Below are 22646 nucleotides of genomic sequence, written 5' to 3'. Positions count from 1 at the left end.
ATCCTGCTGTGGCGTCTCAGGGGATTGGGAGTGGGAGGCACGGTTCTTCGGTGGTTCTCCTCCTATCTCCTGGGACGTTCACAGTCGGTGTTGGCAGGGGGGCAGAGGTCGACCCCAAGGTCTCTCGTTTGTGGAGTTCCTCAGGGGTCGGTCCTCTCGCCTCTCCTGTTCAACATCTACATGAAACCGCTGGGTGAGATCATTCGTGGTTTTGGAGTTGGGTATCATCAGTACGCCGATGATACCCAGCTTTTCATTTCGACCCCAAACCACCCCAGTGATGCCCTTGACGTGATGTCCCGTTGCCTGGAGGCGGTTCAGGTCTGGATGGGGAGGAACAGACTTCAGCTCAACCCTGACAAGACTGAGTGGCTGTGCATTCCGGCATCCCGGGACATTCAGAATATTCCACCTCTTTCTATGGGGGGTGAGTTTTTACCCCCCGTAGATAGGGCTCGCAACTTGGGAGTCCTCCTAGATTCACAGCTTACCCTGGAAGACCATATAGTAGCCGTGACTAGGGGGGCTTTCGCCCAGGTTCGCCTGGTGCGCCAGTTGCGGCCCTATCTAGACCGGGATGCCCTGTGTACGGTCACTCATGCGCTCGTGACCTCTCGTCTGGACTACTGCAATGCTCTTTACATGGGGCTTCCCTTGAAGACCACTCGGAGGCTCCAACTGGTACAGAATGCAGCCGCGAGAGTTGTCTTGGGAGTTTCCCGGTACTCCCATGTTACACCTTTGCTCCGCGAGCTGCATTGGTTACCAGTTGTCTTCCGGGTGAGATTCAAGGTTCTCGTAATGGTCTTTAAGTCCCTACATGGCATGGGTCCGGAGTACCTCAGGGACCACCTGCTGCCGGCGTCAACTTCCCTCCGCCCTGTGCGTTCCCACAGAGAGGGCCTCCTCAGGGTGCCTCCGGTCAGAGAATGTTGGCTGGTGGCCCCCAGGGGGAGGGCCTTCTCTGTGGGCGCTCCGGCTTTATGGAACCAGCTGCCGGTCGAGCTCCGGACGGCACCGGACCTTCGCTCCTTCTGACGCGGTCTGAAGACCCATTTATTTGAACAAGCTGGCCTGGCCTGATGGGGGATGTTAGGGTTTTTAATGGGGTTTTTATACTGTTATTGTTCTTATCTGGGCGATTATTTAATTCTTTTTAATTTTTGTATTCTCTATTTATATGTGCCCTGTTCACCGTCCTGAGTCCCTCGGGAGAAGGGCGGTATACAAATATAATAAAAATAAAATAAAAATAAAAATACGATACAGTGTGGAGAGATGGTCTATTAAGCAAATTCCTCCACGCTATCCCTTGTAGGACCATGGGCCGCCTAATAAATAACATGCTCTCAGCAAGGACCTTTCAAGTCATCATGGGCGATAAAATTAGTAAGCAAAGACATCTGAATAATGGACTCCCTCAGGGCTCTGTATTGGCCCCATCCTTATTCAACTTATATATTTCCGATATACCACCCACGCTATCAACAAAGTTCTCTTATGCTGATGACTTGGCATTAGCATATAGCCACAAGCTATATGTGTGACCAGCCGTACACTAAATAAATAAATACCACAAGCTCAATGCATAATAGTAACTTTAATATTTTAATTATCTTTTACTTGTTTTATAACTTGTTAAGCCACCCAGAGTCACCTTACAAGGGAGATGAATGACATAAAAGTTGAATTAATAAATACAATCTGCATTTAAATAAAATTCAAATGTTTACTGGGTAGTTTTTTCAACAACTGGCCGAAAGAGTTGCTGACACTTTAAGGAAGAACTGGAACAGATCCCAACAGAGGGGGGTGGTCAGTTTGCTTGAGCAACTTCATTAAGGGAACGGGGAGGAACGGACTATATTTAAACCAAATCTTTGAAGGACTGAAGTTGCAGTGCTGTAGGGAGGGCTTCTCTTCCTAGTCTGGCAACGATGCTGCTCCTCATCTTCCAACCATGCATGAAAATCCTCATCCTGCCTGTCTATGTGCTTGCCTATTTTGGCGTATGGGACCCAATTTGTAAAAAAACTTTCCCAGTTTTCCTGAAGACATTGAGCAAACTCTACAATATAAGAATGTACAAGCAAAAGGAGACGCTGTTCAAGAACATGGGGGAATGTGCTCTCCACCTTGAGTTATTTGTAAAAATGATAAAGCAAGGATATAAATAAATAAATAAAAGAATAAATTATAATTTATAAATTATAAATTATTGAAATTTTGAGTTTGATACATGGAAATATATTGAATTGATTCAGAGTCAACATCCTTAAATAAAAAAGGCCAATTCTCAGTTTTCCTACAACTTGAATCATCTGTAAATCATTAATGAATAAATTGTATTCCAGTTTCATTATATTTAATTATTTAAAAATTGAATTATTGCTTCAGATCCCCAGGAAGTTACAGTATGTAACAACAATTTTGATTGTAGTGTGAATTTTGTATGTAATTTCAAAGCATTCTGATTTATGTATTTATTTATGTATTTATTTATTTTGTATATTTTTACTTTTTCCAGGGTGGTGCATACTTTTTCCTAGAACATGTAGCAGCTGACAGATCAACCTGGACCTACTTCTGGCAACAAGTCTGTAACCCTGCCTGGGGCTGTATGACAGATGGGTACTCCGTGTTAAGAGAGAGCTGGAAATATATAGAGAACATGGGGTTTTCTAAACTGAACTTGCAACACATCATAGCTCCATTGGTCGTAAGTGTAGTTTCTCCCCATATTTATGGATACGGTGTGAAGTAACTGTTCAAACTGGAGAAAGTGTCTTTCTCTTAAAATCAGATTTCTGAATTTAAGGAATTAACAGTAACAGTGCATATGCTGCAATATGAGAAGGGTTTCCTCTATTCTATATGATTTGGAGTGTAGAAAGGTTCCTAAACATTCAGGCTGCACGAAGCCTAAATGGTACTTTGGATCAAATTTGGAGGGAGGGCAAATAATAAATGTAAAAATTAATTTAAAAAAACTATCCTGCTGTCAAAAGACCATGTGGGGGGAAAAGCCCCCACCATTTTGCTGTGGCATCACTTAGATCCCCATGTCAGCTGCCCAGGAAGGAAAGCTAGAAGAGGCCTTTTGGGGGGTATTACTCGTAACCTGTGTGGAGTTCTCTAGTAACAAAGTGGTGGTGGAAAAAGCTATAACCTAAGCAAAAGCAGAGCAGGGAATCTTGGTTAAATACTACTTCAGGCAGAAGCCTTTGTTGGCCTTTAGGAGAGGCCTACACAGAAAGACTTTTCTCAGCTTCTTACTCCCTGTACTTGTAGAGAGGGTAAAACTGCATATATTGACATGGGATTAGACTGAAAGCTAAGGCTTAGCGTTTTGAAACTGACAATGTTGTATCAAAGCTTGCTAACTGCTGAATTATGTATTATCTCCTAGTTTTACTTATCATGCTTTTCATTTTCAATAAAAAAGGGTTTGTGTTGTGTACTGGGTTCGTTGCTTGAGCGAAGAGACAAGGCGAGTGAGTTCAGTCAGAAACATTCTTTATTTGCTTGCAGGACCCAAACTGGGGAACAGGGCTGCGAATGCAGCTATTTATACCCTGGACTCTAGGTGGCGGCCAATAGGTTTAAAGCAAACTATTGCCGCCCTAGAAGCAGCCAATGGTGGTGCTGGAGACGGGTTGTCTAAGGAGCTGGGAGCCATTAGCCAGCTTCCCTGCTTAAGCAACCTTCCAACAATCAAACCCACGTGATACACTTTAGTAAAACTGTCGCGGAACAATTAACAGTCCGACCAGAGGTGGATGGACCGTGGTTCATCTGCATGGTCAATATCAAAGAAAAGAAAACCAAGACATATTCTATAGTAAAACTTTTAATGAGAAAACAAAAGACCTAGACTGACCACATTCTTTCATCAGGCAGAAGGAGAAAGAGAAACTGAAACTGTGAGGACTTTTTCAGGCCTGTGCACAAAACAGTTTAAAACTAAAACATTGGCTGGACATAGCTGGAGTCACTATGGTTACAAGATAAGATAAGGTGCAGAGCAGAAAGAGATGTACAATTAGGAATCAGCGAAGCTGGCAAAACTAAAAAAACACGCAGTGACATCCCCTTCTTTTGTCAGCGAAGCAGAAAATCAGATAAGACACATCTTCTTGCGCAGATACTCGTGTTGGGCTGTAGGAAGTGGTTTGTTCAGCATATCAGCAATTTGGTCATGTGTAGGCACATACTGCAATTTGACAAAACCTTGTTTAACTGCTTGTCTTATATTTTGGTAACGGATGTCAATGTGTCTAGACCTGGAACCTGTAAAACGATTCTCAGATATATAAACCACAGATTCGTTGTCCTCCATCACAGTGATTGGTTGAATCGGAGGTGTCCAGATATCTGTGACTAAAGCATCAAACCACGTTAGAGAATTACATGCATCTGAAACACAAGCATACTCAGCTTCTGTAGAAGAACAAGAAACAAAATTCTGTTTACGCACATGCCAGTAAACAGGACATCCATTCAAAAACATCATATAACCTGAAGTGCTTTTACGTGATTTCTTATCACTTGCCCAATCTGAATCTGCATAACAACATAACTCTGCATAGTCAGTATGTGTGGGTTCTAACAATAACTTCATGTCTTTTGTGTGTTTTAGATATCTCAATAATTTAACACATGTCCAATGAAACTGTTTTGCCTTTCCTACATGTCGTGATAGGAGATTAACACTAAGTGCAATGTCAGGTCTAGTCCAACTACTAATATATAGCAGCGACCCAATGACTGAGCGATAAAGTGTTTGATCCTCAAACTCAGGACTCGGTTCATGTGTCAAGTTGTGAAAATCAGTTTGCATGGGTATACTCACAGGTTTAGCATCCTTCATGTTGCAATGATGCAATAGTTGTTCAATCTTATCTTCCTGTGTAAGACTGAACCCCTTCTGAGTTTTGGTAACTTGAACACCTAAATAAGTGTTAATATGTCCTAAAGACCTCAATGTGAAAAACTGTTGTAAAGCTTTAGCAAAACATTCACTCATCTGCTTATTTGGACCAATATAAACAATATCATCAACATAAACAAGAATTATCTCATACCTATTATCAGATCTTTTTGTAAACACGCATTCATCTGTTTCGGACTTAATAAAGCCCATTGAATTTAGTTTGTCAGAAAGACATAAGTACCACATTAAACCAGACTGTTTCAGACCATAAAGACTTTTGTGTAAAAACCAAGTATCCCCTTCTTGCTGTCGGAAACCTGGAGGACCTTTGACATAAATTTCTTCATCAAGATCAGCGTGTAGATAAGCTGTTTCAACATCAAACTGGAAAACTTCTAGACCAAGAATAGTTGCAGTGGCTAAGGTGATTTTCACACTCTCTGTCCGCACTGTGGGTGAATAGGTATTTGTATAGTCCTCAGGATAACGTTGAGCGAAACCCTGGGCTACAAGTCTGGCCTTGTACAGCGACTCACCATTTGGCTTCTTTTTAATTCTGTAGACCCACCGAGTGCCAATAACTTTCTTGTTTGCTGGAGGGCTTGCAGGCGTAAACACCTGAAGTTTCTTTAGACTGTCCATTTCAGCCTGCATTGCCTCAAACCATTTATCTTGCCCTGCTTCAGGAAGATGTTTGATTTGTGTGAACGTCTCAGGAGGAAGTGTAACATTACAAATCAAAGGTAAAGGTGCTTTGGTTACTTGCCACAAATACCGTTTTGGTGGAATTCCCTTTGTTGTCCTCTTGGAACGTCTTGGAACAACCGTCCATTCTTCTTCCGTTTCATCCTCGTCTTCATCGCCAGCAGCATCGGCGGCTTGCAAAGACGGAACAGTGGGTTGAGAAGAACTTGTGGAAGGAACATTCGCCTGTGCATCTTGGTCATCAGGCTGCGTGGCATCAGCAGCATCATCTCTAGGAAAATAAACTCCAGGATCGTTAGAATGAATCCTGGACCAGTCAGCATCTTCCTCAAAAAGAGCAGATTGTGAAATCACTACGACGTGATGAGAGTCAATATATTTGCTCCATTTTGAATTATCATCAATGCCCATAAATCTCATCCTTTTTGCTGCAGGACCCCCTTTCTTTCTTTGGGCTAAAGGAATATTGACCATAGCATAGGAACCAAAAATATAGAGATGTGAGAGGTCAGGCTTGTGTCCATATAACATGAAATAAGGGGTCTGATTTATCACACTACTCCAAGTGCGGTTGATGATATGGTTAGCATATTTGATAGCTTCACCCCAGTATGGAAGACTGAGGTTAGCATCTTCAAGAAGGCAACGCATCATGGTTTGCAGAACTCCATTTCTGCGTTCTGCCACTCCATTCTGAGCCAGAGTGTAAGGAGCTGAGGTCTGGTGTAGTATCCCACTCTTACGCATCCAGTCCTGGAAACGCTGAGACATGAATTCAGCACCACGATCACTCTGAATTCTGGCAATGCTGACTTCAAATTGGGTATAGACAAGATTGGCAAAGTCTTTAAAGATCTGAAAGGTCTCAGATTTTTCTCTCATAGGAAATACATAGCCATATCTAGAGTAATTATCAACAATTGTCAAGAAATATCTTTTACCACCAATTGTTGGTGCAAAATGACCCACTATGTCAGTGTGTACCAAATCAAAAATGCGTGTTGACAGGCGTGTAGCGCATTTTGGAATTGCTGCTGCTTTAGATTTGGCTTTCTTGCAGACAGCACAATCCAAGAACACCTTACACCCCTTAAGATCCAAACCTCTTGCGAACTCTGGCATCTTCTTCAGAACACGGAAACTGACATGACCCAATCTTCTATGCCACTTATGGATACACCTGGAATGCAAAGGTTTACCTGTTAGTGAATTCTCAACATTAGCATTTTTATTAGGAACCTCAGGCTTGTTGTGAGCAACCTGTGTCTTATTTGTCCTTTTATTGGCTTTAGGAGCCTTTGGAGTAGCAACAGGATCTCTCTCTGGGACATCTCTCACTGGGCCTGTGCTCTCCCTTTTTGGAGCTTGTATACTTGTCTGCTCTTGCGGCTTAGACTTTGGTTTTAAGTAATAAACACCACCAATCAACATGGTTTCAGCAACAATATCTCCATCTTTAACTACATAACTTGCTTTTTCGAGATGGTGTACCTGGAATTTTGACACCCTAGACAAGTGACTCTGACTAAGCAAACTACTACTGGCAGACGGAACGTAGTAAACATCGGGAATGAATGCACCAAGCTCTTCAATGTAGACAGTTCCTTTTCCCATGACCTGAACAGGATGATTTGAAAAAGAGTACAGTTCACGAAGTTCAGGTTCAGGCTCGTGCATCTCTGTGTAAAGCTCTTTTCTGTAGGTAACATGTAATGCTGCTCCGCTGTCCAAAGTCCAAAGTAGGCGTCTGTCATACTCTGGTTGAGGCTGTGGATCGTTGGTTACAACCAATGTGGCAAGTGGAGCTTGAGGATCACGCCTGGGACCACGACCACGACCTTGTCGTCCGCCTCTACCTCTGCCTCCTCTGGAATCTGTTCCTCTGGGCTGGTACATGGCGGGCGCTGGAAACCGTTGGGGACAATCCCGGGTGGCATGTCCCACACAATTGCAGATGTAGCATCTTGGCATCCTTGGAACATAGGCTCTTCCACGGAAGGGACGCCTCACTGGAGCCTTTGATGCAGGTGGTTCCCTTAAATGTGGCGCAGCTTGCATAAGTGCCTCTTCTTCGGTTAAAATTCTGCATACATGATCCACTGCGCGTTGAGCAATAGGCACTTGATTAATCTTAGAAATAGCATCTTTCCAGTCATAATTCAAAGAGTTAATGATAATGCTGATCATTTGAAAGTCATCAATAGGATAGCCTTTTTCACTCAGTTCTTTTCTTATTCCTTTCATTTTAGTTAAGTGTTCTCCAATATGCTCACCAGGTTTTAATCTAGAACCATGGAACTCAGACAAAAGTAAACATATAGACTCAATGGACATAGGCCGGTAACATGCTTCTAATTGAGCCCAAATTTGTTGGGCAGTTGCATCTTGTGAAAAAGTGAGCTGCAATTCAGTGTCCATGGACATCAATAACATTGTGCATGCTCTATTATTCAAGTCCCATATGTCAGGAGGCCATGGCTGGGCAGGAGGATTAAACACCATCACATGGGTACCTTCTCTACGAAGCAAAAGTCCAACTTCACTGACCCATGCCCTGTAATTCTGTCCTGACCGCTTCAGTTTTGAATCACCAGCCAGTGGTACAATAGAGGGTGCCTGTTGAGGAACATGCAATTGGGGCACTGGCTGTGCAGGAAGTGCAATTGGGACTTGGCCTGCAGGAGGCGCTGGTTGTGCAGGCTGTGCCATCCGGACATAACCAGCAGGGGGCACCAGTGGCACCTGTGCCAAGGCCTGTGGCAGTTGCATTGAAGCTGCTACAGGTACTGGTGCTAGGGGTGGCTGTACTTGAGTTGCAATGCCACCCTGGCCAGCAGAAGATGCTGGTGCATGAGATGCTACATTAAGTTGGCCTGCAGTTAGCACTGGCCTTTGTATTTGAGGAACCAGTGGAGGCTGCAGTTGGGGTAAAGGCTGCTGTGCTCCATCTGAGACAGAAACTTTAATAGTAGCAGTATTAATAGGCATTCTAACTGAAGCTCCCAATGAATGAGGAGGTGTGGCAGCTTGGAGCGATGCCTGCTGAAGGGATATCTGTGAAAATGCATTCTGCATTCTTGGACACAGAAGGCAGTCAGGCTCCCATTCGTCTGACACAAGATTCCACTGTGGGCGTGCCTCTGTCTTTGAGGAAGAAGGCAAAATGGCGATCCCTTGTGGGTGTGGCTTTGCTTGTGAAGAGGGAGGCAAAATGGCCGATTCTGAAAACTGAATGCCAGCAGAGGCTCTCCCATGCTTTTCATACCATGCTGCACACAACTTTGCGTTTAGCAGCTCCTTCTCTAAAACTTCAATTTGTTCATAATAACTTTGCAAAGCCTTCTCCTGCACAGTTTGCCCAGGGCTTGAAGGATAATGGCTCACTTCCTTCCCTAGTGAAGCCTTAGGTCTAGCACCAAATCTCTCATAATCAGCCTGATCCCCATGAGCAGAGGTTACAACTGGGGCATCAGCTTGAGAGTCTGTAAAAACAGAAAATGGTGAAACTGACCTTGGCTCAGAGGCTGCTTCTCCAAGACGTGTAGCCGATGCCAACGGGGTCTGTAAACTTGAAGGAAGATCTCTCTGTGGAACGGCTGCCTCCTCCTCAGCAGAGAAATAACCTGCCTTTTTCTTTCTCCTCTTTCTGCTTTTCTTGGGCATATTGTCAGCAATGAATCACAGCCTCCTCAGTGCTGGACTGCCTGGTTAATTGCCTATCAATTAATCTTGAAAATAAAAATAAACCATTCTCTGCTACCAAATGTCGCGGAACAATTAACAGTCCGACCAGAGGTGGATGGACCGTGGTTCATCTGCATGGTCAATATCAAAGAAAAGAAAACCAAGACATATTCTATAGTAAAACTTTTTTTTATTTAAAAAGTTTTACAATACATTTTGGCTTTAATCCCCCCCTCCCCCACCCCCACCCAACCCTCCCTATCCCTCTCCCCCATTCCCTCCTCCCCCCCCGACTTCCCAGAGCTAAATACAGGGTATAAAATCAAAAAAACAAACATAAGCACCCCTATGTTATCAGCAATAAACTATTAATTCTATCTCCCTCTAGCTCATGTAAAATGAATACAAACAATATTAATGTTACAAATAAAGTAAAAAAGAAAAAGAGGAAAACAGAAAAAGAGCTTTACTCAGAATAGATTTTCTTAATCCCAGTCCTTATTCATATTAATTTCAAAAAAAAAGAAAAAAACGAAAAAAAACCTTTCACCTACTATTTACATTCTCCAACCTTTTTCTAATTTAAACAAATTCTCAGTTACGCGCCAAAAGCGCCTATCTCTATTAACCTTAATAATCTCCAACCAAACTAAACCATGATCAAAAATAATTCTTGCATGTATCACGCCAAATGTCTCGCAGTTAATAAAAAGAGTAGAAAAAAAAAGGTTTAAGCAGTCTGTAAGACAACTTGTTGTTAATTAGCAGCTTGCATACCCATTCTTAGTTCAGCACATACTTTTAGTCCATAACCCTAATATACTTTTCTAGCAAGCAAATAACATCAATCTTAAATTGTGTTAAATATTAAAAAAAAACTTTCTTTCTCCTCTATGATAAATTTAATCCATTGACATTCTAATTTAAAAATTTAATCACCAATCTTAACGCCCCAAAGCTTTTGGAGCACGTCTGTCATGACCCCCAAAACTTCTTTGGACCGCGCCCCTCCCACATCTTCACTGTAAGTACACTTTGGAGATTCCATAACTTTCTGCTGGTCTTGCTCTTGCTCTCGTCTCGCTCTTCTTAGGGCAGCACGCGTCATCCTCTGGCCTCCTGCAACATCCGATGAAACTGTATCTTGATCCCCTCCAACACCATTGTCCTCTATCTGTCTATCTGCAACATCTTGAAGCTTTCCCTCGCCGTATCCCTTTACAGCTTCCAAAAATGATAGGGGGGTTGCTTTTAACACATTGCTATAAAAATCACGTGCCTGGGCCACAGTAACCAGACGATGTCTTTTACCTTCATGCGTCACCACCAGTCCAACTGGAATCTGCCATCTAAACTTAATATCACATTTCTTAAGTTCCTGTACTAGAAATGCAAAATCTTTCCTTCTCCTTAAAATCTTCAGAGGAATCTCTTTTAAAACCAAGACTTCTTGCTCAGCCACTACCAATTTAGTATCATAAGCAGCTTGAATGACTTCATCTCTAATTACTCTCTTTGTAAAATAGACCACCACATCTCTGGGTAACTTCCCCTGTCTTGCAATCCATGAATTTACACGAAAAATTTTGTCCATATTTCCCTCAATTTCAGATGCCGGCTGGCCCAATACCCCTTCCAGAGCCTCAGAAATCAGGTGCTTTAAATCTTCTTTACAATTCTCCTTTAAACCCCTGATTCTAATAGCATACTGCATCTGATGATACTGAACAAGACTCAATTCTCCGTCCATTTTATCCCTTATATTTTCATTTTCTAATACCTTTGCTTCTAATATAGAGTTCTTTTGACTGAGATCCTTCACTTTTACATCCAGCTGTTGCACACATTCAGCTACAGATTCAATTATAGACTACATGTCCACCCTCATTGCTCTAAACTTCTCTTCCATCTTCTTCTCCAATTTCTCCATTTTCTCCTCCATTTTCTCCTCCAGCTTTTTCAACTTTTCATCCATCATGTCAGACATCAATTGTGAATGCTTTCCAAGAGCATCTTGTAAATCCTTAAGCGTCAATGTCGGAGGAGATACAGGAGGAAGCAAAGCTTGCAATGAGGTCTGTTGCACCAGGGAAGACCCCACACTCCGAAGAGCTTTAGAAGTTTTAGCCGCCATCTTCCCCCACTTTCACTTATTGCGCACTTTCACTTTAAAGCTATAAAATCCATTGAGCTAGAGAGTAAAGATAAGAGTCCACATCACCTTGACCTCCTGTACCGCTCTGCCTGTATCTTAACAATCAAAAGTATTTCCTTTTGGCAGGGGTGGTTGCTAACGCCTGGCTCTGCTCCATAAATCCTGGAGCAGGGGCGCTGCGCAGCTCGGAGCAACCCAGGCTTCGGGGGGGCTCAATCCTTCAGCCGCCCAAACTCTCAGCTCAGGCGGCCCCGGAGAGCTCAACCCCTACCTGGGGCCTCACCCCCTCCTCTTCTCCCGAGGAGGGGGCTTCAAATCCATCTAAACAGCTGATCGGCGCTGTTTACGATGGAAAAACACAGCTGCGGAGCGGGCAGCCCGAAAACGGCTGTCTTCGGCATCGCGTCGCCACCGGAAGGCTCTATAGTAAAACTTTTAATGAGAAAACAAAAGACCTAGACTGACCACATTCTTTCATCAGGCAGAAGGAGAAAGAGAAACTGAAACTGTGAAGACGTTTTCAGGCCTGCGCACAAAACAGTTTAAAACTAAAACATTGGCTGGACATAGCTGGAGTCACTATGGTTACAAGATAAGATAAGGTGCAGAGCAGAAAGAGATGTACAATTAGGAATCAGCGAAGCTGGCAAAACTAAAAAAACACGCAGTGACAAAAACAAAGCCATTACAGTTTGTTTTCTCTCTCTCTCTCTCTCTCTCTCTCTCTGGTGATCCTCGACTCCTAACTTTTTCTGAGTGTTGTTGTTAACTGCGAAGTCATGTCCAACCCATCGCGACCCTATGGACAATGTTCCTTCAGGCCTTCCTGTCCTCTACCATCTTCTGGAGTCCATTTAAGCTCACGCCTACTGCTTCAGTGACTCCATCCAGCCACCTCATTTTCTTCTCTTGCCCTCAATCTTTCCCAGCATTAGGCTCTTCTCCAGTGAGTCCTTCCTTCTCATTAGGTGGCCAAAGTATTTGAGTTTCAACTTCAGGATCTGGCCTTCTAAAGAGCAGTCAGGGTTGATCTCCTCTAGGACTGACCAATTTGATCGCCTTGCAGTCCAAGGGACTCGTAGGAGTCTTCTCCAGCACCAGAGTTCAAAGGCCTCAATTCTTTGACGCTCAGCCTTTCTCATGGTCCAACTTTCACAGCCATACATTGCAACTGGGAAGACCATAGCCTTGACTATACATACTTTTGTTGGCAGGGCGATGTCTCTGCTTTTTAGTGTGCAGTCTAGATTTGCCATGGCTTTCCTCCCCAGGAGCAAGTGTCTTTTAATTTCTTGACTGCAGTCCCCATCTGCAGTGATCTTGGAGCCAAGGAAAACAAAATCTGTCACTACCTCCATTTCTTCCCCATCTATTTGCCAGGAATTAAGAGGGCCTCTGTTATGTATATAGTTGGGTGTTGTACATATAGTTGGGGTGTTCAATTACAGGGTGGCCACTAATAACACCAGGTGGCACTTGTTAAGTGTCCGGATTGGCTGACCACTGCATGGTGGGAAAATCTGACGTGGGGATTGGCCTTTTAGTGGATCGGGCAAGGTATTTAAGGGACACTGGGGGGCTTCTTCTTTTTCTGGTCTTGTACGTCAATAAAGGCTGTTACTGCTGGAACCTGGTCTATTGTCTCCACGTGGTCCTGAATCCATTACTTTACAGTGGCAATGAAGGTGGGATGCGCTTCGCTGAGCTGAATAATTAGAAGAAAACCCTTCGGAAAATAAAATTCCTTCCACCAAAGGAGCTTCAAGGACCGAACAGAATGTCAAAACTCGGAATCATCAGTGAGTTCGACATCCGATACCCGGAGCGCTGGGAATCGCACTTGGGTAAAATTGAAGGCTACCTGCGGGTCAACGGCATAATGGAGGACCGCATGAAGGCAGTGGCTTTGTTGTGCCTCAGTGGTGTGGCCATCTATGATGTAGCCATCGGCTTGTGCAATCCAGCAACCGTTGCATCCGTCCTGTACACCGAACTCACCAGCAAACTTAACAAGCATTTCATGCCTAAGAGGTCTGAACTATATTGGCACCTACAGTTCATCCAAAGGAACCAGCTACTGGGCAAATCTACAACAGATTTCGTCGCGGCAGTGTGACAAGCCGCCTGCATGTGCAAATTCCCAGACTTGGAAGACCGGATTCATGACCTAGTCATCTTCAGGTTAAGAGATGAGAGGTTGCAGCAAAAGGTGGTTGCCAAACCGACCTCGGACCTGCAAGAGGTCCTAGATGAAATAATGGCACACGAAGCCACCAGCTGCAAGAACTCCCTACGACCTAGCAGCAGCATGAGTGGATCAGTTCACCAAGAGAGCGTTGCGAACAGCGGAAGCGAGGAACCCGACAAGGAAGCGGAGATCGATCCAATCTCACAAAGGCTTGAGAAGTAACAAATATGACGCGACATCAGAGGAAGCCAGAAGAAACTGCGGCCAGCCAACAAACAGCCAAAGTACACAAGTTACAGCTCCAGAGATACAGAACAAAAGTGTGCCAGCTGCAGGGGAAGCCATTTGAGGGCAACTTGCAAGTTCCGCAGCGCAAAGTGCCGTTCTTGCAGAAAAACAGGGCACATTCAAGCCGTCTGCCGCAACCGCAACCAGGACAGTCTCAATGAGCTAGACGCATCACCATCAGGTACAGAACCCCTGCCATTACGTGGCACCGAGCCCCCTTGGCCCCAGGCACAAACAATTGCAGGGAATGGGGAAGGGGTGTCCGTGTCACACTTAATGACCCACCAGCTGCTCACACCAAAAATTAAAATTGAGGTTCAGTTGCAGGGAATTCCTTGCAAGATGATTGATTCGGGATCTTCTGTCTCAATAATATTGTATGAGACTTTACAATCGATCAGTGGCCAGAGCAGGCGGCAGATTCCCTTAAAACCCACCAAAATTAATTATAGAAATTAAATTATTATTATTACACCGCCCTGAGTCCTTCGGGAGAAGGGCGGTATAGAAATTAAATTATTATTATTATAAAATTCAGTTGTCAGACTTCCAACGGGCCCCTATTAGACTTAAAGGCAAGGCTACCTTGTTAGTCAGTTATAAGGGGTTCGAGGGTCCGTTGGATGTGTTGGTAACTGAGGGCAAGAGGGCTAGCTTGGTGTGGCTGAACTGATTCGATGCCCTGGCAATTTGGCTTGGGGGAATTAACTCCATTCAGCCCAGGAGTCTCAAATCTGTCTGCAAAAAATTTGCAGACGTGTTCAATGACAAACTGGGCAAATACACAGGCCCTCCCATTAAATTTAATTTAAAACCCGATGCCCTGCCCATGCAAATTAAGGCTAGGAGGGTTCCGTTCGCTCTCAAACACAAGATTGAGAGCGAACTGGAAAAATTAGTAGCTGGGCTCAAACTCAAGAGGGAAAAATACAGTATTGGAGTAGCATCCACGGAGTTCCTAGGTTTCAGGATTGATGCCAAGGGCACCCACTGACTCCAAGATAAAGGCAATTAAGTTGGCCCCAACTCAAAAAAACAAGGCGGAACTGCAAGCTTTCCTGGGGATAATTAACTTCTATCATGCATTTCTACCCCACAAGGCAGCAATTGCAGAACCTTTGCACAGATTGCTGGACAAGAAAACCCCTTGGAGCTGGTCCACAACCCATGATAACAGTTTCAGGAACCTTAAACAATTGCTGTCCAGCAATTCTACAGTAACACATTTCATTGAGAACAAGCCGATATGCATAGCATGTGATGCATCCCCTTATGGGGTGGGCGCAGTAATAAGTAATTTAGAAGAAAATGGTGAGCAGAAGCCAATTGCTTATTACTCCAGGACACTCTCAAAGGCAGAGAGGAATTACACCCAGATCGATAAAGAGGCTTTGGCCATAGTCGCAGGCGTAAAGAAATTCCACGACTACCTGTATGGTAGAGAGTTCACCATTTTCACGGATCACAAACCATTGTTGGGGCTATTCACAACAGACAAACAGATGCCTCAAATTCTGTCCCCGAGGATGCTAAGGTGGTCCATATTCCTCTCTGCCTACACGTGTAAATTGGTCTACAGACCAGGTAAGGAAATGGGCCATGCAGATGGATTAAGTAGGTTGCCCTTATCGGTAGGTGAACCAAACCCAGCACTGGCGGGTCAAATTTTAGCCATCCAGGAACTCCCTGAATGCCCACTTCATGCTAAGGACATTGGTGCGGGCACAGCAGCTGATATGGTTCTGAGCAGGGTGTCAGCGTGGGTAGCATCTGGGTGGCAAGCGAAGAGCCCAGGCCCTGAGTTCCAGGCATACTTTGTGAAATTGCATGAGCTGTCTTCTCATAAAGGATGCCTGTTGTGGGGAAGCAGGGTCGTGATTCCAGAGAGGCTAAAAGATAGGGTCCTACAAGCACTGCACGAGGGCCACCCAGGTATAGTCAGGATGAAGGCATTAGCCCGGAGTTATCTATGGTGGCCAGGCCTGGACAGAGCAATTGAGGAGCAAGTAGCTGGTTGCTACCAGTGTCAAAGATCCAGGCCGGAGCAACCACATGCTCCTGTGCATGTGGGAAGCAATGCACACCCCATGGTCTAGGATTCACATAGATTATGCGGGACCCTTCCAAGGGCAACTATTCCTAGTGGTCGTGGATAGTTACTCAAGGTGGTTAGAGGTAGTTCCTGTTAAGAAAATGACCACAGAAAAAACTGTGCAGGTGCTGAGGGGGCTCTTCGCCACGCATGGGCTGCCTGATATGTTAGTCTCAGATAACGGCCCGCAATTCACATCTACTGTTTTCCAGGCTTTCACCAGGGCCAACTTGATTAGGCACACCACTTCAGCGCCTTTCCACCCGTTGACCAACGGACTTGCAGAACGAATCGTAAGATCGACCAAGGACGCCTTGAGACGCATCATCACAGCTGACTGGCACCAAAGGTTGGCCCAATTCTTACTGGCGCAACATACCACACCATGTACAGCCATGGGCAAGAGTCCAGCAGAGCTGCGTTGGGGCAGGCATCTCATCACAAAGCTGGACAGGCTTCACCTGGATAGAGTGGCCATGGAGACGGAGCAACCCAGCCCCGCCAGGGAGTTGGGCATCGGTGAGCGGGTGTGGGCCAGAAACTATGGGTCTAGGGACATATGGGTGCAAGGGGCGGTGGTTGACAAAACAGGGCCGTTGTCATATGTTGTAGAGGGGGAAGGGGGCCGGCAAGTCAGAAGACACATTGATCAACTGAGGAAGCGGGCCCCTGAAAAGCAGGCCCCTGAAAAACAACAAAACATACAAGCTTACCCGTCAGGCCAACGACCACTGCCATCAACCCCTGCATCATTCCCTGAATCAACCCCTGCTCTGCATTCGCCACCAAGGGCCCCTGCATCAACCACTGTTCTGCGTTCGCCACCAAGGGCCCCTGATGGTCATCAGCAGCAACCACTGGCAGATGCCCCTGGCAGGCTGGAGGTCAATATTGACATGGAAAGCTTCTCAGAGATGCTTGACCAGCCCGAACAACAACCTAGCCAGATTAATGAGGGCTGCATGGGGGCGGAGGATCAGGATCAGTCGCCTGCTAATGTACCAGGTAATACCAGCCTCTGAGGCGCTCTGTCAGGACTCTGAAGTCACTGGCGTACCTGGAGGACTATGTGAGGCATTGAGGTCAAGGGTGCGGACTTATTCACGATAACTGTTAACTTGTCGTATGCGTATTATTGTTTTGTTATGGGGGAAGGGGTGTTATGTATATAGTTGGGTGTTGTACATATAGTCGGGGTGTTCAATTACAGAGTGGCCACTGATAACACCAGGTGGCGCTTGTTAAGCGTCCGGATTGGCTGACCAGTGCATGGTGGGAAAATCTGACATGGGGATTGGCCTTTTAGTGGATCAGGCAAGGTATTTAAGGGACACTGAGGGGCTTCTTCTTTGTCTGGTCTTGTACTTCAATAAAGGCTGTTACTGCTGGAACCTGGTCTATTGTCTCCACGTGGTCCTGAACCCACTACTTTACAGCCTTGCTCTGCAATCACATGACCGCAACTCAGGCATTTAGCAACAAAACTGCATTTACTCCTCTCTAAAATGTTCACCATCACTGCTCTAGAATTATTCTTTGTAAAGCTAAGCTTTCAACACACACACACACACACACACACACACAAACGCACACACAATTGTCTGAATCTCTTTCTGATTTGCCCATTTTACAGGTTTGTCCTTTACTTTTTCAAAGAAAATACTGTCATTATATTTTTGGGCACAGCTCCAGTTTCCTTAATTCTGAATTGTTTCAGCTATCAGGCATTTCTCAAAAAATTCTCCAATAAAACTTTGGATTTTTATGCTACTAAAGTTTATTATAAAATAAAAATGCCAAAACGAAACAAAAGTTAGAGACCTAAAGGAAATAAGTGTGCAGAGAGAAAGATTGAAAAACTGACTTCAGATTTTTTTCAGAATAATACATTACCAAAAAAAAAAAAAAAGAATTAGGACCTGAACCTTTCACTTTACATTTCTAAACACTTGGAGCCATTTCTTGAACAAAATCATTCTAATCATCAAAACCAAAGACAGCGAGCAAACTCTATGTAACTTTAGTATTTTAATTATCTTTTACTTGTTTTATAACTTGTAAGCCACCCAGAGTCACCTTGCAAGGGAGATGAATGACATAAAACTTGAATAAATAAATACAATCTGCATTTAAATAAAATTCAAATGTTTACTGGGTAGTTTTTTCAACAACTGGCCGAAAGAGTCGCTGACACTTTAAGGAAGAACTGGAACAGATCCCAACAGAGGGGGGTGGTCAGTTTGCTTGAGCAACTTCATTAAGGGAATGGGGAGGAGCGGACTATATTTAAAGCAAATCTTTGAGGGAGTCAAGTTGCTTTGCTGCAGGGAGGGCTTCTCTTCCTAGTCTGACAACGATGTTGCTCCTCATCTTCCAACCATGCATTAAAATCCTCATCCTGCCCATCTATGTGCTTGCCTATTTTGGCTTATGGGACCCTATTTGTAAAAAAACTTTCCCAGTTTTCCTGAAGATATTGAGCAAACTCTACAATATAAGAATGCACAAGCAAAAGGAGTCCTAGTAGATTATCACTTGACTAAGAGCCTGCAGTGTGCAGCAGCAACCCAAAAAACTAATACAATCCTGGGTTGTATAAATAGAGGCATAGAATCAAGGTCACGTGAAGTATTATTTTGTTGTTGTTAGCTGCGAAGTCATGTCCGACCCATCGTGACCCTACAGACAACGTTTCTCCAGGCCTTCCTGTCCTCTACCATCTTCTGGAGTCCATTTAAGCTCACGCCTACTGCTTCAGTGACTCCATCCAGCCACCTCATTCTCTGTCGTCCCCTTCTTCTATTGCCCTCAATCTTTCCCAGCATTAGGCTCTTCTCCAGTGAGTCCTTCCTGCTCATTAGGTAGCCAAGGTATTTGAGTTTTAGCTTCAGGATCTGGCCTTCTAAAGAGCAGTCAGCGTTGATCTCCTCTAGGACTGACCGGTTTAATCAGCTTGCAGTCCAAGGGACTCTTTGGCGCTCAGCCATTTTTATGGTCCAACTTTCACTGCCATACATTGCAATAAGTATTATTACTGCTTTATAAAACCCTGGTAAGACCACACCTGGAAAACTGCATCCAGTTTTGGTCACCATATCACAAAAAAGATGTTGAGTTTGGAAAAAATTCAGAGAAGAGCTACTAAGAGGATTGGAGGCCTGGAGACTAAAACATATGAAGAACAGCTGCAGGACTTGGGTTTGGCTAGTCTGAAGAAAAGAAGAATTAGAGGAGAGATGATAGCAGTGTTCCTGTATCTGAGGGGCTGCCACAAGGCAGAGGGGGCCAGGTTGTTCACCAAAGGGAAGGAAGAGAAACAATGGTTGGAAACTGATCAAAGAGAGAAGCAACCTGGAATTAAGGAGAAACCTCCTGACAGAGGACAATCAACCAGTGGAACAGCTTAGCCCCAGAAATCATAGGCGCTTCATCACTGGAGATTTTCAAGAGGAAACTGGACATTCACCTGTCTGAGATGGTATAGGTTCTCCTGCTTAAGCAGGGGGCTGGACTAGAAGACCTCCAAGGTACCTTCCAGCTCTATTCTATTCTAAGGATACATGAATACAATAAGGCAGATTCTTAGGTATCTCAGTGCAAAGACTCCGTGTGAGATAGATGAAATAGAGGATCTAGTTGTGTGTTAAATATTGGGCTAATTATTTATTCCCATTCCTTGTTGTCATTAAATACTGGAATGCTGAAAATAAATTGAATTTCTCCCTATAAGGTACCAGTCAATTTGTGACACAGGGAGTTGCGATCTTTGCAATTAAAGAAGCAAGGCTAAGAGGGAAAGGGTTAAAATTACTGACTTTAATGATGCCAAAAATCCTCAGACTCTTGATTCTAATGCAACCATTGGTTGATTGGTTCGTGCAAAAAGCTGGGAATATTCAGTTGAGGGAATATTATGTTGGATCCATGTTTTGGCACCATAACAGAGCCAATAATGTTGGATTTTTTAATTATTATTTTGGTGATGGCTCACTGCCTGCAGACAAACATGATTTGTGATTTGATGTGGACTGTAAATAAAAATTATGTGAAATGAACAGAATCTGCACTAGGGATCCATGTGGTGAAGTCAAAAGTTATTGATTAACTTTTATTTGATGATACTTTTATGTTGATTCTTTGTAAAAGTTATATGATATCAAGATAATCTATGTTTGGGTTCATGGATCATTTAGTCTTTTCCCTATAAAACACAGATAAAAAGATCAGCTTCTGTTTAAATTCCTAGTACAGTCAGTTCTGTTTACTGCTGCAGAACAAATTGTGAATTGCACTTAGAAACTTGACTACACCTGGCTAGACTCAGATTAAAATAAACAACCTTAGAATCCATCTTTGCAGCATCCACGTGAAGCTTTATTTCCATTTTTAATAGCAAATAGATGAAGGGACCACTACTGAGTTTCTGAATGTATAGAGAATCGATTTATGGTATTTCCTATTGCTTGTGCCGATAGCTACTTAACTACCAACAATGAGCATGAGTAGGTTTCTCTCTAACACAGACATGTGAAACACAAGGTCCACAGGCCAGATCCAGCCCATGATGGGCTCAGATTTGGCTGTGAGGCCACCCAAGAGACAGTGAGGCATCAGCCTCAGCCCCACCCCACCCCACCCCAGCTGCCCCTCCCAGCACATGTAGAGGAGGTGGCGAGCCTGAGGGGGACCAGCAATCTCCAGCAACAGCTGCAGCCTGCCAGCCCCTTGCCCAGTACACTCTGGGTTCCGCAGCCTACTATGACAACCAGGCTGGTCCTCCAAGTAGCGGGCGCAGCAGCAGCAGCAGGTGGAGGCAAAAGCATGGGGGTGTGGGAGGCATGCAATCTGGCCCGCTGGATGAGCCTGCTACATCCCACCTTCTGTCTTTGCGAGGCCCCCTGCACCTCTGCCTCTGGCCTCCAAGAAGCAGGTGTGGTGGCACCACTAGCAGCAGTTGGAGGCAGAAGCACACGGGGAGGGATGCAATCCGGTCCACCGAATGAGCCTGGAGGCTGCAAAAACCAAGATTAGAACAGAGCAGGCGTGTCCAGGGGGCCGGTTAGCATACCTCCCACTGCCTGCATTTCTGCCTCCACCTGCTGCTGGTGCCACCACTGAGCCTGCTGTTTGGAGGGCTGGCCCTATGGTCACAGCAGGCTGTGGCTGCTGCCGGATACTGTCAGCTGACACATACTCAATATGTTCTCTGCACGGGCCAGCAAGGCAAGGCAGGTGATGGGCCCAGGATAGCGCCATGCCACAGCTCCTGCACATTTGGCCCCCCCATCCAACCTCATCCTCCAGCAATCCCCCCAGGAGGTCAAGGGCCCTGGAAAGCCCGCACTGCCATCTGGGGCCCTCAGTGCAGCCAAAGAGGGTCAGCAAAGTTCCTCCAATGGATCAGGCCCAGGCACCCACCTTGGTCCTCACCCCCTCCACCAGAGACCCTTTGTTGTGATTCAGGGTCAGCCTGTGGGTTCGGCAGTTGGGTCGGATGACTCAGAGGAGGAGGGGGATGTTGAAGACCTTGCTGAGGGGGTTGAAGATCTTGCTGATGATAACCCTCAGCCAGTCCCCTCCCACTTGGTCACCACGGAGACCCAGCTGTGTGAGCCTGACAGTGTAGATGAAGATGACCCACAGCTGGCCCTGTTCAAGGACGCCCGACGCAGGAGGCAGTCAATTAGGAGTAAACAGAGGAAGGCAATGGGGCTTCTCGGAAGGAGGCAGAGAGAAGCCACGCCCTGAACTCTATATAAGGGGAATGTGTGGGGAGGGCTGGTTTGCTGAAGGCAACCGCTCGGATGGTTCATGTTTCTTAAAGCTCCTGTTTCTTGGTTTGTGCCTTGTTTGTTTTTGTAACTATAAATTTGGCAGGCGTAATTCCAGCCTCTTGCTCGTTGTAAAGGGGTTGTCCCTGCCTTTTCTGCAGGGCCGGTAGCAGGCTGGTACAGAACAGTTTGCCTTCAGCCTCCCACCCCTTACTAATATTATGGAGCAGCTACGTGCTGAGAATGCCCAGCTCACCCAGCAACTCACTTTGCTGGCAGCTCAGGTGGCTCAACTGCAAGCTCAGGTTCATGCTGCACCCCCACCATCACCCCCACCCAGGAGAAAATGCCAAGTTGCAATGCCGGATAAATTTACTGGCAATCCAGAACTGTTTCCTGCTTTCCTGGGACAATGCCAGCTCTTTATCAGCGTGAGAGCAGCTGATTTCCCCACTGACCGGGATAAGGTGGGGTTTGTGTTAAGCCTTATTTCGGGTGATGCAGCTCGTTGGGGCACGCCTCTGCTGGCTCAACCTAGCCCATTGTTGGACAACTTTGTGGGGTTTTGTGATCATATGCGTCTGATGTATGAGGACCCTATTAAGACGCAGACTGCTACTCGACGCCTGAAAGCTCTGAGGCAGGGTCACCGCCCCCTACAGGGCTATATCAGCGATTTCCGGCTGCTTAGCCAAGATTCCGCCTGGAATGAGGCTGCGCTCGTGGATGCCTTCCAGGATGGATTGTCGGAGGAGATGTTGGATGAGCTGGCCCGTGTGGATATTCCCTCAGACCTGAATGGGCTGATCCATCTCTGCCTGCGGATCGAT

Source organism: Vipera berus, assembly GCF_964194415.1.
Source record: "Vipera berus genome assembly, chromosome: 2".
Taxonomy (NCBI): Eukaryota; Metazoa; Chordata; class Lepidosauria; order Squamata; family Viperidae; genus Vipera; species Vipera berus.
This window is presented reverse-complemented; position numbering follows the sequence as displayed.